This window comes from Mustela lutreola, chromosome 9 (genome assembly GCF_030435805.1).
Source record: "Mustela lutreola isolate mMusLut2 chromosome 9, mMusLut2.pri, whole genome shotgun sequence".
Taxonomy (NCBI): domain Eukaryota; kingdom Metazoa; phylum Chordata; class Mammalia; order Carnivora; family Mustelidae; genus Mustela; species Mustela lutreola.
The window spans coordinates 128,402,079-128,418,906 of record NC_081298.1 but is presented as its reverse complement, the minus strand read 5'-3'; the positions used below and the strand labels follow the sequence as shown (position 1 = coordinate 128,418,906).

At 49.2% G+C, this 16,828-nt stretch overlaps 1 protein-coding gene across 3 annotated transcripts in view; it reads left to right on the top strand.

Annotated features, from left to right (window-relative positions):
• Positions 1–16,828, top strand: part of KLHL29 (kelch like family member 29) — a 297,212-nt gene that overhangs the window by 66,055 nt on the left and 214,329 nt on the right. The window lies entirely within an intron of this gene.

Genomic DNA, 16,828 nt, shown 5'->3' with positions numbered 1-16,828 from the left:
AAAGAAAATTTAAGAAATCCTGCTCCTAAAGAAGAGAATGAGAGGACCCCTGGCTCCAACACAGGTCTGCAGGTGGCCAGCATTGCCCTGGAGAGGGCTGATTTGAGACACTCACTTAGCAGACACCAAGGCATATATCAGAAGCTCATTTTTTCAGCTTGCCCATTTACTCATTCATTTAACAAATTTGTATTGAATGTCTGCTGTCTGCTAGGTGCTGGTGTTCTGACTAGAACAGGGGCTGGCAGACGTTTTCTGTAGAGTAAATATTTTAGGCTTTGAGAGCCATATTGTCTTTGTCACAACTACCCAACTCTTGTAGGGTGAAAGCAACCATAGACAATACATAAATGCACAGGTGTAGCTTTGTTCCAATAAAACTTTATTGACAGAAACAGGTAAGGGGCTGGATTTGGCCCAAAGACCGTTGTTTGCCGACCCCTGGGCTAGAAACACAGAGGTAAACAAAAATGGACATAGTCTCTACTTGTTGGAACTTAAACTCGGCTAAGAAGACAGAAATTATTCATATAATAAAAAATAAAAGTTATGAACACTGGTGCTTGAAGGAAAGACACATTCTAATAGCTCCACAAACAGGGATGTGATACAGTCTCAGGTCAAGGGAGGCTTAATGCTTGATTTGGGCTTTGAATCAGCATAACCAGGTGAAGAGAGAGAGAAAACAGCACATAGAAATGCCCTATGGCAGGAGTATGGAACATTCCAGAAACTTAAAGGCCGCTAGTGTGGTTGTATAGAGGAGAACAGAGGGGAGAAGTAAGATGAGGCAGTATCCAGTCCATGCACAGCCTTGGGACCATACTGGAGCTGCAGTCTATCTGACACTTAATGAAAAAGTCTTAAAGCAGGAGAAAAAAAGAATCATATTTGCATTTTGAGAAAACTCTCTCTGGCTGCAACATGAGAACAGATTAGAAAACAACAAGTGAATATTCAGGGAGACCAAGTAAAAGGCCTGTTGCAAGACAGGAAAGTGGTAATGGAGGTAAATAGAAGTAGATGGACCTAAAAGATCTTTGAGAAGGAGTGCTGAAGAGTAGTTAGGGAGGGAGAGAGCCTGCTGGATGGCTGTCAAGTCTGTGCAATGAGATGGTTAGAGATGCAGTCTACTGTGGCACTGGGGAAGTCTCTGGGTTTTTTTGTTGTGCTTGGTTTTGTATTTTGTTTTGGTCAGAGGAAGGAGCATAAGAGGTAGGGTTGCCTTTGAGACATCAAATTAGAGATGTCAGGTAAGCAAAGGAGATGTATAGATCTGGAGCCCAGAGGAAAGGTGGGGACTGCAAGTCATATGCTTTCGGGAGTCGTCAGCATGAGAGGGTACCTGAAGCCTTGAGCAGGGCTTAGCTTATCTGGGGGGGAGAGAATCAAGTAAAAAGAAGGAAGCCTAGAAAAAAATCTTCAAGGAACTCTGATAATTAATAGCCAGAGGGAGAGGGGAAAAGGGAGACTGCTGTGGCTCAGGAGCTAAGGGAGTGTTTCAAGCAAGGCTTTTCCATTCAGCCTGTACGCACAGCGTGGTAGAGCTGGCCACTGATACCCCACGGCCATCGTGACTGGTCAGTACGTGTGCTGTGCTGGGTGGGTGCCCATGCCTGGGCAGTTAGTAAATATCCACCCATCAGCCCCCCTCCCAACAGTGGTCATCAGGGTTGAAGGCTTTTGAGAGAGCAAATAGGACAAATAGGACTGAGTGTGGACACATTCCATTGGATTTAGCAACAGGGAGATGTGTTGGTGCCCTTAGGAAGAGAACTGGAGACAGAGCAATGGGCTCAGGAGGGAATGGCAGGTGAGGAAGCAGATAGAAAGCCCAGGCAACTCCTGCAGAAGTTTCTCTGGGATGCAGAGCAGCTGAATAGGACAGAGAGAGGGGAAACCGGGAGGCGATGGGGGGGTTGACATTTTTCTTTAAGATATTGAAACAATGAGAAGTGCTTGTTTGTTCAATACTCGTGCTGTGTGTTTAGTGACTTATCAAACGCTGTCTTGTTCATTTATTCATTGTTGGATCCCACATGCCTATCTCATCCTGGGTGGGGGAGGGGGGCAGGTATTTACTATGTTATGGGCATAAATTCATTTTATGTCCTTCTTTCTTTTTCAATGGGCATTTATTGAGCGCTTACTATTTGCCAACTACTAGACCAGGCCCCAGTGATACAGAAATGAGTAAGTTTTAGCCTAGGGGTCCCAGGGGCATATAGTCTAGTGCAGCAGTTATCAACCAGGGGTAACTCTGTCCCCTTTTCTACCTTGGGGATGGGAGGCCATGTCTGGAGTTAATTCTTGATTGTCACAGCATGGGGGTAAGGGAGAGGGATGCTACTGGCATCTAGCAGGTAGAGGCCAGGAATACTCCTAACCATCCTACATTGCCCAGGACAGCGCCTTCCACAAAGAATTATCTGGTCCAAAATGTGAATAGAGTCCAAGGGTGCCTCAGTAAATGCACACAGGTGGTGACTGCTCGGAGGATGGGCGCTTAGGCATACACAGTGGAGCTGGCCAAGCAGAAGATGAGGGACAGACAGGACAGGTGGAGACAGCACCTGTGGAAAAGCATGAAGATGTGCGAGAACACAGCACACGCTCGGGAGTTTCCAGGAGGTCAGGGTGAAGGCACCGTGGGCAATAAAGGCAGAAACCACTAGAATAAGGTCTGGGCCATAGAAACCGTGCCAAGTGTTTGGGATTTTACCTATTCAGTGGGAGACCACTGAAAGATTCCAAATGAGAGCAAACCACATTTGTGTCTTAGGAAGATCATTCTGGTGGCAGACGAGATCAAACAAAAATCACGAACATTTACTATGTGTTAGGCACGTTTCTAAGTACCTTATTGAATGACCTCGTTTGCTCTCCCAACTGCCATATGGCGGAAGGGCTCTTGTTACCCCATTGTACAGCTGAGGAGACTGAGGCAGAGGAGTCATGAGGCTGGCTCGACATCATATGACTAGTACTTGGGGGAGCCAGGGTTGACCGAGACTGGGCTCGTAGACAAGCATGACGTGCGGTTCTTCCCACCTCCCCTTTAAATCTGGGCTCTGGAACCAAACTTGAGCATCTGCAAGGCCTCAATTCATAATTCATATGTCTCAGAGCTTCCTGCAGCTTCTCCAGGAATCCCACGCTTGCAGCTCTGTGGAGTGTGGCCTTGACGTAGCCAGCTTAATCCTTCCTGATTATGAGTTCTCATGGAGCTGTTAATTTTTAGGCACTTTGTGGCTGAAATGCCCCATCGAAAGACAAACACTTGAGAGAAGCATGCTTCTGGGAACTGAGAATTGTTCTTTGCTGCCTGGGGCTTTCAGAGGACCCCAGGAACCTTTTGTAACTTCTCCATCAGGATACCACACCCCATCATCACAGGCACCCTTCCTCCTCCAGCTTTACTGGGGAGAGAAGTGGGTCTGCGTGACTCAGAAAACTTAAAGTGGGTCTCAGCCCCGAGAGCTGCATCATGAGCCAGCGTAGATCAGGCTTGCTTACCTTCTAGTAACAGCAGTCCCTCCTCCCGTCAGGATGGGAGGTCCAGGGGGCAGCCCCCGCCCAGCACTGACAGGCATGAACAGCAGGAGCCTGAGGATTGCAGGTGCAAGGGATGCTCCAGGCCCGAGGAGAGAAGAGATTTTGCTGCTCAGGGAATCCTTAAATGAAGATGTGCTGGATGTGCAGGATGACAGACAGCGGTAGGACCAGAAGACCCCTCCTACCCGGCCCCTTTCAGCAGATTCCTCCCGCTTGAAAAGAAGACCAGACATACATTTTCATATTTAGATAGGCTTTTCAACAAATGCGTCTTCACTTTTTTTAAGCAGTGGTAGTGTTCTGGCTGGCTTCAGAAATGCAAGCTGGTGTGTGATCCAGAGGGAAAAGCTCCTGAAGAGAAGGCAAGCAAGCTACCTACTAGAGGTCGTGGGCTGGAGCAACCCACTACAGGTAGATCTTGGAGGTTAGCCCCAGAGTACCCCCGCTTGACAGATGAAGAGCTTTATACCCAACCACTGCCATGTGGGGTATCCACAGGAAGAGCCATGCTCAGATTTTCTAGATTTTCTTGTATGTTTCACTCCTTCATTTAAGGATTCCTTGGTAGGATAGAGAGTTCTCTGGCTTCTGTTTTTGCGTCTGTATAATGAAGGAATTGTTGAACTGAAAATCGTCTAGCGTCCCTGATGGCTTTGATTTGTAAATTAAATTAGGTCTTTGCCAGGACGGTGACCATCCCTCTATAGTGCTAATGAAACTAACTTTCCACCCAAACATAAGCTATTCTCCACTTTTCCCAAAAAAAAAAAAAAAAAAAAAAAAGGTCTCCAAAAAAACCTTCTTAGGCAACCTGAATATATTAATTTTTTAGAATATAGATGTACACATCTAGAGCATGATACAGATACAGAGTATAGTGTTGTAGTATAGATAACTTACCACTTACTTAAAATACACAATGAATGCTTTAGCTACACATTTTTTAAATGACAAAATCTGTAACATACTAACTTCAAAATACAACTGATAGATTCCACAAGTCATCATTTAAGTCTGTCTTGTGCAGTTTCAACTCCAGCGACTGTTCTGTTCCCAGTGTACTTTCTAGCACTAGAGCAGTTTTGTTTGTTAAGTAGGTTCCATGCCAACACGGGGCTTGAACTCAGAACCCTGAGATCAAGAGTCACGAGCCGTACGAGACTGAGCCAGCCCCACTAGAGCAGTTTCTCTGGAGTCCTCTGACGATTTTCCAGAGCTCCTGATTCTTGCTTGCATCCCGGTTTTCAGGAGAAGCCACTTTCTGAATCTGGGGATTATGCCTTCCTTTACAATTTTGTCTCCAGGCACTAGTCCCAGATCCTATCAGTTGTGACATTGTGGCGTTGTTTCTGTTGGCCTCACAGGTGAATGTTCACCGTCTCTTGCAGCAATTGTCCATGGTCGGTGTCTTTCGGAAGTGACATTGCGGTCTCGTTTCCAACAACATCCAAAAGCTAAAATTGCGAAGTCATAATCCCAAGAATGATTATGTATCTGTTTTTGCTAAATGAGGCGAGAGAGTGCACTGTGAAATGTCCTTTTCTTGATAAAGACCATATCAATCAACTTATTGGTTATATTGAAACGAAGGCAAGTCCCTTTTTCTGAGGGCTAATGGGAGGTGAAGAGAAAGAAGTCACGTATCTGGGCATAAACAAACATTTTTTAATTTACCAAATTGTCCTTTTTTTATTTTTTTTTTAATTTATTTGGCAGAGATCACAAGTAGGCAGAGAGGCAGGCAGAGAGAGAGGAAGGAAAGCAGACTCCCTGCTGAGCAGAGAGCCGAATGCAGGGCTTGATCCCAGGACCCTGGGATCATGACCTGAGCCAAAAGCAGAGGCTTTAACCCACTGAGCCACCCAGGTGTCCCCAAATTGTCCTTTAAAACCTATCAGCTTACTACTTCATACATACGGGCATTCCTCAGGGATATTCAGCGGCCGATGTCTGCAAATTGCAGGCAAAGGTCCCAGAAGGAGCCGGATCACAGACAATGATGCTGGGGCTCCTGGGCCCACCAAGAACCCTGGCCCCCCCCCTCTTTCCCCACTTTCCAAGCACCAGGAACTGCAAGCCCCTTCCAACCACCTTCCTGCCAACCCGCCTCTGGGCTTTTGTGTCTTTTATTGAGCATAGAGTCGTTCGGAAATATGCACCATGTTCCACAAAAGGAAATAGTAATACAATCAGAAATAATTATATTCCAGCCCATCAGCACTATTGCTACTATTAATGCCCATTATCACTGTATTACCTCAAATGTGTTTAACAGTTATAGCCACCAATCAAGGTGCCCGTCCTGGAAAATGTGTATTCTTTCCATCTGGATCACACTATGTATTGTGCTGTTATTGTTTTAAAATTTTTTTCAGATAACTGGAACCTGCTACTTCATACTTCGAAAAGTAATGTGGCAGGTGAAGCCCTGAGAGGTAGAAAGCCTATGCTTCCATCGGGGAAATAATGCAATTTTCACGCAAAATGATTATAATATTATTCAGTGATTATACGGGAGGGGGGGTAGTCTGTTTTTGTTAGACTTTTGAAAGTGGCAAATTGAATCCATCCAAGTAATCAGAGGTTATGATTTTCCAACCTAGTGTGTTTGCACATGCTGGAAATGTACTGTCCCGGGATCCTCCGCAACCCTGTGTCCCCAGAGCCTCTGTTGACCCCTTAGGGAAGACCTAAAAATGCCAGGGGGTGGTTCCCTCTCTGGCAGCAGCTCTAAGCCTAGGAGAAAGAGGAGTTGATGGGACATGCTCCAGCTGCCTCCCACCCCAGGATGTAAGGAATGCCTCTGAGACATGACCCTTTCTGTCCCCCAGAGGTCCCTAGTAAGATTGGCTTCAGTGCCCACAGCGGTGACCTGCTTCTTCAGGGCAATATGTGTTGGCTTTCTTCACTTACCTCTGTGACTTCCTACTCCCTTAGCTTTCTGAAATCACTCCCCCAAAAAAACAGTTGCCTTAAATCCTTGTCTGGGTCCTACTGCAAAGGGAGAGGCACCCCTGGCCTCCCTACTTCCTTCTTCCCATTGTAAGGGCACCCCGGGGCTTCTCTGGATCCCTCTGTTCTAGAACACATTTTGTAGGGCAACACCCAGACGTCTTGGTGTGTTAAGGCATCCTCATCCTGAAAAGTGAAAATTCTTAATTTTTTTTTTTTTTTCTGGTCGGGAAGGTGATGCTTATCATTGATTTCTCCCGCCTCTTCTCTCCGTTATTATCCCAGCATTCAAAGGAGACAAGATGATTTCATCCAAGTTGTACTTAAAATGTCCGTAATCAAGGTCCTCGTTCTGAACATGTGTCTGTGTGCTTTTAGATAATTTATGTGTAATTTTCATAGATTTGTCAACAGCAGCCCTTCCTCATCCAAAAGGGCTGCTCTCAGACAGATCACTTAATTTTCCCCTCAGTGTTATTTTTCATACATGGTTGCTGCCCGGCCGACAGATAGCAGATGATCCCACTACAAACACATTGGACATGGCATGTGCTGTGGGGATGAGCCAACTCAAGGTCTCCTACTGTGGCAAGCAGTGTGTGTCTCCCTGTTATGCAGAAGGAGGCGGGGGTGTTCCCAGAGACCAAGCAACAGAGAGGTGCTGAGGCTGCTGGCGCCGGCAGTATTGAGGTGCAGAAAAGAGCCCCCCCACCGCAGTACCAGAGGCTGACCGTGCCCTGCCCCTTCCCCAACCTGGAGGTCACCTGCTGACATTTTCCATCTCCTGCCTCTCTCTGTGGGAGGGCAGGGTGGAGGGGAAGGGGCGTTGATATCCCCAAGGCACCCTTCAGCCTTCTGGTCTCTATGCTGACCTTGCAGGTTCTCTCACCCTCCAGGACCCAGAGTTCACCCTGACATAGAGCCTTCCTGTAGCTGGGAGCTCTCGCTCCTCGGACCGCCTTCAGTCCCAGGAGTCTCTTTAACTTAGCCCGTAGCGTCCGCAGCCTTGTGACATCCTGTATTTCCTCGTGTGGGTGTGTGACGGGGTGGGTGCCAACTCTGCCAGCTTCGAGCTGACCTGAGCGTCTGTCGGAGAGGCGATGGTGCCCCAGCCACATGCTCACTTTGGCGTGAGGATCAGCCGGGTGGGGGATGGGGTCGCTAGCCGAGGCCAAGAGTACACACTCTGGGGTTTGGGGAGTACAGAAACCCTCCCTCCCAAAGACTAAGTGCAGTGCGAACGGATGGATTATTTGCTCCATTTTTGTCTGCTGGGGTAACGGCAAGCAAGTGCATTGTGTTCCAAAGGAAGAATGTTCTCTAGACATGGTAATCTTCGCCATGCCAACTTGTGACAGAGTGAACCACATCAACTTCTAAATTTTCTCAATGGAGTGTGATGTGTGTAATGTGTAATAAAATATAAATAAGCCTTTAAGAAGCATCTATGTGTTTCTTTTTATCAACCTTTAGATGCGTTCAAGCCAACTACAATTTTATATGAATTCTAGATGATATGTAGTATTTTTATTTGCTACTTCATTGCTAAATGTTTCATATAAAACTGAAGAGGGGAAAAAATACACAGTCCCACATATAAAAGAAGAAGCAGATGGCTAAATGTGACCGTGGGAGAGAAGCAGTGAATGGAGTGCTCCGAATGGAGGACTCCCTGCTCTGGGGTGCAGCCCGCAGTCGAGGGAAGTTCATGTCTGTGGTTACCTGTGCTCCTGGCCATTTGCTCCCATTGTGTCTTAAATAGGCCATTAGTATGCAGAAGAATCTACAGGTATCTTTGTTATGGCTTTTTTTTTTTAATCTTTTAAATGTACATATAAATGAGTATGTATTATTTATAGATGTCTTTGGATTTAGAAACATCGAGCTTGAAAAGTAATGCAGCAAGGAATATTTGATTTACTGCTAGCTGGAAAGGAGAGAGGAAGCCGGGGACATTCCACAGGAAGGAAGACTGGGTTCGATAAGTTGTAACCTTTCTAGGGGACTTTCCTGGAATCTTCTGGCCCAGTTCAACGTCAGAGAGACTAGGGGGAGAAAGAGGTCCACGGGGGAGTTTGGAAGCCAGCACCGCTGTCCTCCCTCTCCTGCTGATTAGCTGTGTGACCTTGAGCTAGTCACTCACTGGCGCTTGCCTTTGGTTTTTTGCCTGTACCTGGACATCCAGCCTTGCCAGGCCGCAGCTCAGAGACTCTGGGCACTTGTATCCACTGCTCTGGGCTCTGGCCTGGCTCCTCGGTCGCTGGTTTACATCGCAGCAGTAGGGCGATGCTGGTGAGGCATGCCTCCATGTTGTTTATTATTATTATTATTTATTATTATTATTATTATTTTCGGATGGAACGTGAAGCCATGATATGATCAAGCCACTTGCCTATACACGTTGGTAGAGATCAGGAAAACAGAATTAGCTCCTAATTCTATTTTCAGTTCCTAGGCTGTTTCTATATTGGCCAAGAAAAGCAGAGAACTTAGAGAAATTCCTGGTAATGACTGCTTTCTGCCTGGGTACGGAGAAACATGCCTGTCTGTGGTTTATTTTTAAATGGATAACTCATCATATCTGGGTAAAAAGTACTGTAATCTCCAAAGGCTTTTCTTTCACAATTTTTTTTTCTCTGAGAGTATAGAAACAGCCTCAAATCTACTCAAATAAAACAGCTTTTCACTGGGTGAAGAAGCGATGGTTTTCAGATGCTGGCCCTGTCGGCTTGGGTTCGGAACCCAGGTAGAGCGAGCGAACGCGAGCCTTAGCGGCGTCTTCTCTCAGGCCTGGAGTCTGGTATACCAGTTGCTGGGTGGAGGTTGGGGGGAGAGGCTGAAGCTGCCCTCTCAGAGGACATTCAGGACATTCAGGGGCGCAGGGGGGCGGGAGTGGCAGCCGACCAGCGTCAGCTAGACCCTGGTGTCCTGTACCACGGTCAGCCCACTGCTTCCACCACCTCCCAGGGAATGTGCATTTGTCCCTGCGTGCTGGCTTCTGTAGGGAGGAGCTGAGAGAGAAAGCACCACCTCGTGTGACCCCAGCCCTCCCCGTGGCACCGCGTGTATCTTAGGGGCACCCCTTGTGAGCTTCAGTTAGCAGGCGTGGCTCTGTAACGGTTATAGCCACCCATCATCGGTGCCACGGGCTGTGCTGAGTGTCCTTCCTACACGCTCTCGACCACACACACAGGCCAGGCCAGCCCCTGAACCTCCGCGACGGGGACGGGGATATAAGTCCGAAAGGCGACTCTGGCTGGGCCACGCAGGCCGGGGGGATTCTGAGTTGGGTGAAGGGCATATCGGATCTCTCTGTGTCTCCCTGAGCAGACCAGAAACACACTGAGTCTGAAAGCCCAACACGTTTTATGCCGTGGACTCACTTTTGCCCATCATTTCTCTCTAAAGCTGTGGGCAGGAGGTGTCCAGGGGACAGGATGCTGTGGGACCCCTGGGCACTAGCAGCCACCAGGTCCAGTGAACAGGTGTGGTGGCTGCATCTCCTGTCCCCACAACTGTCCCCTGCCCCCTGACGTGCACAGCTGTGGGCCATATAGAGGACTCAGGTGTTTTCTGTTGTGGTTGGCTACTTGAGGTCTTAGGGTGCAGGTCAGAGTCTCTCCCTCACCTGAAGAACTAAAACCAACAGCCTTAGGGCCAGTCACCAGGAGGGAGACAGGTCTCCCAAAAACGGAGATCAGGGAAGGTGGAAAGAAAGGGGGAAGCTCCGTTCTCTCGGGCTCTGCCTGTGGGGTCCAGACCTGAGGTGGGCTCTTGCCTGAGTGTGACTTGCTCTGTGACTGATGCTAACACGGGGGCCACCCTGTGGAGCTGGGACAAACCTGCCTGGGGCCATAGACCAGCTGAGAAACCAACATATCTGGCCACGTCCAACTTCCTCTGTCCACAGCTGCCACCCGCCAACTGGACAACTGTTCTGTTTTACTCCGAGATTCTAGACAGGCCTTGTTGAAATGGTACAGCCTCACAGGCACGTCAGGGAGAACCAAGGGAAGCGACTTGCTCACCTCTGAGTCAGAGTTTGAAGTGGGCAGCATCACTGAGGCCAACATGGAGGGGGTGAGCCTCTGCGGACGCCCCACCCCACACGGAGACCTGGGGGTTGCTGGAAAAGAGGGTACTTTTGATCTCGCAGCAGCAGGCAGGAGAGGGGAACCCATTCGCACCGCGGTCCACTTGGAGGTATTGGCAGATGGCATCCCTTGTCAGTGAATTAGAGATGTCGGCGCCTGTCCCGCCTCTCGTGGGGTCTAATGAAGGGGAGAAGATGCACGAGCACTCCAGAGAGCCCACGGCACCAGGCAAATGGGAGGCGTCATCATGAAAAGCTTCAATTTATGGGTCTGAAGGAGAAGCAACATCTGGGAAGGAATTATTGCAATTTAAAGGGAAGATGCAGGCCTGTTCATAAGAGTGAAATCTGGAAGCAATGTCTGCTTTTTTTTTTTTTTTCCCCTAGCTGGTTTGTATTCCAGTCATGAAACCATGGTGTGAACTTCCAGATGTGTGAAGCAAAATTGTAGAAAATGAGTTGAGTCTGGTAGGCGTTTTCCTTCCTTCAACAGAGCCTTACTGAGCATCTACTACGTGCCAGGTGCTACACACTCCACCGACATCTTAAATACGGCAAGTCAGGCTGGGGGGGGAGGGGGTCCCCTGGCATTGCCACCTCTCTCCTCAGTTTGTGGTGTCCAGAAAATGCAAGGGTCATGCCGGCTCCGTTTCCAGTGATAAGCACATGTGTCCTAACTGGGGTGGAGGGGGCTCTGCGGGCTGGCGCTGAGTCGTGGGGCCAAGTAAGACCAGTCCCATAATGCAGTTGCTGAGAGATCTGCTGTGTAACAAGACACTGAGGGGCGGGTGTGGGGGGGAGGGGGTTGATTTGAAAAAAAATTTTTTTTTTCCCCTGAACTTTTTCAGTCCTTTTGTCTGGCAGAGCCCCATCAAGACACAATTTAGGATCTAATAAGTCTGCATGTGGGCACCCCATTTTCCTTCTCTGTTCATTCTCCTGGCCCAGACCAGCCAAGAAGGACCTGGAGTTGGGCCAGCAAGAAACATCTTCGGGTGACGTGCATACACTTGATACTCGCCAGCAGTTTTCCTTCAGAGTGTCTATACTCTGAAGAGAAGTTTTCAGTAGGAGACGGAATGAAGGCATGCGGGAGGAGATCCAGGGAGGAAGACAGGTGTGTGGTCCCAGAAGGAGAGCTGGGGATGTCCGTGGGGCGGGTAGCCCAGGCGGGGGAGGCTGGACAGCGCCTGGGCTCCCTGGGGCTCCTGCCATGGAGGGATTTGGGGCAGAAATGCCGTGACTATTCTTAGGTGGAGCAAAATCCCCGTGGTGACAACAGGGCCCCTCGGGGGCTGTTGCTGTGAGCCCATGAGAGGTGGGGAGGCCTGGCCGCAGGAGGGAGATGATAGAGAACAGGACGTCATTAAGGACAGTGCTGGGGATGGGGAGCAAGAGAGAGAAGGCGGAACTGGGTTTATAAAGGCTGAGGAAGGGTCCGTGCTGGGCCCTGAGGAAGGGGTCCAGAAGCAGCAGGGCTGGAGAAAGGCAGTGAATTCATGCCAGGGGCCAGGGTGAGGGGTGAGGGTTGTAAATCGAGTCCAGGAGTGAACGGAGGAAGGAGGCACAAAAACTCGCAGATACTACAGTGCCTTACGCCCTCCACATCTCCACCCTCCCCGACAAAATCTTACCCTTTCAGAGTTGAATGACACTTGTTAGAAAGAATTTAGATGGAACAGAATGGAATTTTTTTCTTGGTGGGGACGGTGAGAATAAAAAAAGTTGGAGAAACCCCGAGTTAATAGTCACGGAGAACCCGGTGTGCCGCCTTAGTGTTGAGAGAGGTTTCGTGGTAGGCGTGGGGGCCGATCTGTGGCTTCTTGGTTGTGGGAGGGGGCCCCTTGGGAAGCTGACCACCACTGGGGCTGTGGAGAAGAGGGTGAGGGGGTCGGGGGGAGCAGCCAGTTGGGTTGTAGGGTTGGTTTGGGCTCACCAGTACCAGACCAGGATGAGGATATCCTCAGACACCTGTATTTTTATCCAGCCCGGGGGTGGGGAGTACAGAGTGAACACAGGACAGCTCCAATCTCACCATCCGTCAGCGTCCTGGGGACAAGGCCGTGGATGAATTTGGAACAAAGCAAGGGTTGGAAGGTGCAAACCTAGAGTTCCGATTCCATTTCTCTCCCTTCTGTATTCGCCGGGTAGCGCTGCGCCATTCTTCGTATCCCATCTATAGAATAGGAATAATAACAGTGATCCACTCATAAACTTCTGAGCAAAATTAAATCAGAAAATGGGCACAAGCGAGGCTTTGTAAACTTCCAACATTATGAAAATTTCATTATTCCATCTGAGTCAGGAGTCACGGCCTCTGCAGATCCTCCCTTTGAAGAACACGAGCCTGCACAAAGGCTGGCCCGCCAGTGCCTCCCTAGCTTCGGAAATAAGTAATGGATCTCATCAGTGGCCGTCCTGGCTCCTTAATGGAAAGAGGAAACCTCCGCACTGGGTTGGGCGGGTTCTCGCAAAGCACTCCATCTCCGTGTGCCCATTCTCTTCTTGAAGAGTGGGGCCTTCCGGACCCCTCAGCCCGTGAACTGTCGCCAACCTGATGGATAAACCTTTTGAGAGTGTTTATTTTGGGGTTGGCAGGATGCCTGCAGGCTTTGGTGAACCCCTGGTGGATGTTATTAATGGACGGGTTGTTTTTTCCCTCTTCTTAAGAGAATGTGAATGAGACTTCACCCTTGCTGGATACATTCAGAGCAGGTCTGCGAGCCCCCAGGGCCGGGGTGGGGCGGGGGTGCCACAGGGTCCTGAGCCTGGGCCGACGGGAAGGTGGGAGCTGGTTTTCTTCCACAGTTCGCAGCCTCTAGTGGCTTTGTTTTTTCCTTCCGAGGAAGGGAGAATCGTTGCTTCCCGGTTGGCTGAGGGCTGGCGAGCTGCCTGGGCGCGGGGCAGTCCTTGGGTAGCCTGGTCAAGACCTGGGCAGGGCCAGACTCTGATCCTGCATCAAATGGGAGACTCCCTAATTGGTTTATCCTCTCTTAAGGACAGTTTCTCTCCAAAAATTGGGATCTTTTATAGGGAAATTAAAAAAAAAAAAAATCCTGGGGCCCTTATTTGTAATTCTCTTGGCTATCAGTTTGGTTCCTGGCAGGAGCCATCTTTATTTATAGACTTAGAGTGAGAATGGCCTCAAACATTTCTTTAGGTTTAATTTTTAAAGATCTCCCGTCGTTCGGAGTTATTTAACCCAAAGGCCCCATTGGAGGGAATTTCATATTGGCCCTTTTTATGCCCTGCCAGACCCAATTAGCATCTCTTAAGTGCCTTGACAAGGTGGGGGGGACGGTGTAAGACCCCTTCCACAGGCGTTGACTAACCACCCACTGTATATTTTAAGTGAAAGTAAAACATCTCTCATCTCTTGGCTATTTGTTTATTTATTTTTAAAGATTTTATTAATTTATTTGACAGAGAGAGAGAGAGATCACAAGCAGGCAGGCAGAGAGAGAGAGAGAGGGGAAAGCATGCTCCCCGCCTAGCAGAGAGCCTGATGTGGGGCTCGATCCCAGGACCCCAAGATCACAACCTGAGCTGAAGGCAGAGGCTTGACCCTCTGAGCCCCCTAGGCACCCCATCCCTTGGCTTTTTAATTGCATTTTCCTTGGCCCTGGGAGCTGCCCTTTGATGATGAAGTGAGTGGAAGAGAAGGGGTCAGTTTGACCGCAGATGTCAAAGTCAAGGCTTCCCCTGGAGATGGAAAACCATACCTGTCTCCCTGTTGTTTCCTGAGTTTGTTTTTAGGGGTTGTTTTTTTTTTTAAGATTTTATTTATTTATTTATTTGAGAGAAAGACAGAGAGAATGAACAAGTGAGAGAGAAAGAGAGAAAACACCAGCCAGGGGAGAGACAGAAAAGCAGACTCCCCACTGAGCAAGGGGCCCAATGCGGGACTCGATCCCAGGACCTGGGATCATGACCTAAGCCAAAGGGAGACACTTAACCAGCTGAGCTACCCAGGTACACCTCCTGGTTCCATTCTTGATGGGCGCTATGGCCAGAGATTCAAATATTAAGATAATGTCTATTCTCCGGGTGCCCTGCGTTTGACTGCAAGGAGCAGAGGTTGGGTAGATAGAAGTGCAAGGGGAGATAAGTGAAATCACTGGGACATCAACTAATGCCAGACAAGAGCTGAGAGCAGCTCGAAACCCCTTGAGGGAGCAGTTTCTGGTGCGGGGGCAGGGGACAAAGATGTCAGCCAGGAGGTACTCCTTGCCCGGGGTGGTGCAGCCGGTGGTGGAAATGCTGGGACAGGGATCCCGCTGCCGCTAATTTTGCATCTGTTTCTCTAGTTCCAAGAGTGAGAAGGAAGGTTCCTAGATATTAAATACCTTAGCCCGTGTCGCAAAACTAAGGGGCAGATTGGGATTCAGCCTGATCCCTGATTCCAAAGCCCTGCTCTCCGATGCCCCCGAGAACATACCGTCTGGGGTCTTAATAGGAAATTGGCACATTGAAATGTGTGGTTGGAAGAGAGTCAGGCAGGGCTGCTCATAAGATGGGAGCTTGGGGTACAGAGACCACGCTATGGCCGTCCCCAGTGCACGGATGCAGTGCAGGGTGCGGCAGTTTCCAGCTAGAAGCTAAGGCACAGAGAGGATGCTCTGTGGGGCCCACCGCACCCCAGCCTCACCTGTGACCTTCAGTGGGGTCACGGCCAGCCTGTAAAGTCACTGCAAGGAGGGAGGCAAGTAGGGGAATAAAGACCCAACCCCATGCCAGTCCTCAGTCTCCTGGTGTCTATACCGCCTGCACCTAACCAGGAGTCTCCAGGGTCTCCGAGCTTCAGTGATGCCCTCCGTGCAAATCAGGGGACACACAGCATAGAAAACAGACCTGGGCAAGATACCCACACAACCTGTCATGTCTAACGTGTCAGCTCACGTCAGGATCTCTCCATAAGCACATTAGGGAAAAGCCCAAAAGAACTCAGCCTCATGTATAGTGTATTTTCGTTCAGGACTTTGATTCAGTTACCTCCTCTAGAAGTGGCCTCTGGGGACCACAGAGAAGGAAACACAAGGCCACTGTCCTCAGAGCAAGCTGGGCAGCCCTGGTGGCTCATCTCCTTCCACTGCCCCTCCCAGCCCCAGCCTGGCCTTTGCCCTGTTCATCTCGCACAGAGTGCTGAGCAATCTGGGTGGAAGGGACCGCAAGCAGATTCAGCTGACAGACCTGCGAGGTCTGTCTCCAGAGAATGAAAGCTCCTCCTAGAGCTGGGTCGCCAGCATCTTGGGTTCTCAGTGAGTAGCCTTTACAGTGGCCTGCAAGGCCCTACATGATCTAGATATTCACCTCTCCAGCTGAATGTCCTTCTGGACTCTCCCTGTCCAGCCACCGTGGGCTCCTTGCTGGCCCAGGAACATGACAGGTATGCTTCCCCCCCCCCCCCCCCGGCCAGGACATTTGCACTGGCTCTTCTCACTGCCAAATGTTCAACCCCAGATTCCCACATGGCCCAGTCCCTCATCCCCTTCATGTGAGCTCAGTCCCCTGACATTCATCTTCTGCTCTGTCTTCTCTAATGCATACACTGCCTACCTTTTAATACACTGTACAATTTGTACTTATTTCTCAAGCTTATTGTTTATTCTATGTTTCCCTCCACTAGAAGATGAGCTCCCTTAGGGCAGGAATTTTTTTTTTCTTTCTCTTTTGTTCACTTCTGTATCCCCAGTGCCTAGAACATTGCCTGACACACAGCAGACACTCAACAAATACTTATGGAATGAATGAATGAATGTATAAAATTCTCAAGGATCTAAAAACCATCTGACTGCTGTCTCCCAGACCTCTCTCTTCACCAACACATATCTGCCAAGGATCTTTCCCAGAAATACATCGATCGTTTATTATCACCAGTACCGTTGATACTTTGTGGCCGAAGCGATCAATATATCCGCATGCTTCACATTGGCTTGGTCGAGGCAATGTACTCACGACTTTGGCTCTGGGTCAGAATTAAATGGTGACCTTGGCTTCCTTTGCCTCCCCACAGAGGTTATTTCTTAATCGTAAAGGGAACGCTCTGTCCTTGGAAAAAATACTATTTATGCCACCTTCAGCTTGAAAATGGCTATTTGATGTGGCTCGCGTTGTGTCTCCGTCAGTGGCAGCTGAGAAAGCTCGGGTGGAGAGAGGCTCTGAGAGAGACCCGTTGCGTTGTTGGAGAGAAGCTCATTGCAAGGTGGAATCAGTTTACAATAACTTATT